The following is a 501-nucleotide window of genomic DNA, read 5'->3' on the forward strand; positions in this document are numbered from 1 at the left end:
AGGACCAGTGAGGACCAGTGAGGACCAGTGAGGACCAGTGAGGACCAGTGAGGACCAGTAAAATCTCATTCAGATGATTAGATCTTTAACAAGGCTTCTTGTTTACACAGTGAAATAATCTGATAAATTCATGCAGTTAAATCTATAAATGTGTTTTATTTGCACATTTGTAGACATTCAAACATTTTCATGAACATTTGAAACACAGTTTCTGAGATCATGTTTAAATGTCATAAAAATAAAACACAGCATAAACAAAACATGGAGGCGTTTACCCCACTAAGTTAAGATCAAAGTACAAGTTATGAGTAAAATATTTGAAGCTGAACCATGTTAGCATTAAATGCAACAACCAATCAGCCAGTTAGCATTAAATGCAACAACCAATCAGCCAGTTAGCATTAGCTGCAACAACCAATCAGCCAGTTAGCAGTAGCTGCAACAACCAATCAGCCAGTTAGCATTAGCTGCAACAACCAATCAGCCAGTTAGCATTAGCTG

Source organism: Austrofundulus limnaeus, unplaced genomic scaffold, assembly GCF_001266775.1.
Source record: "Austrofundulus limnaeus strain Quisiro unplaced genomic scaffold, Austrofundulus_limnaeus-1.0 Scaffold2448, whole genome shotgun sequence".
Taxonomy (NCBI): domain Eukaryota; kingdom Metazoa; phylum Chordata; class Actinopteri; order Cyprinodontiformes; family Rivulidae; genus Austrofundulus; species Austrofundulus limnaeus.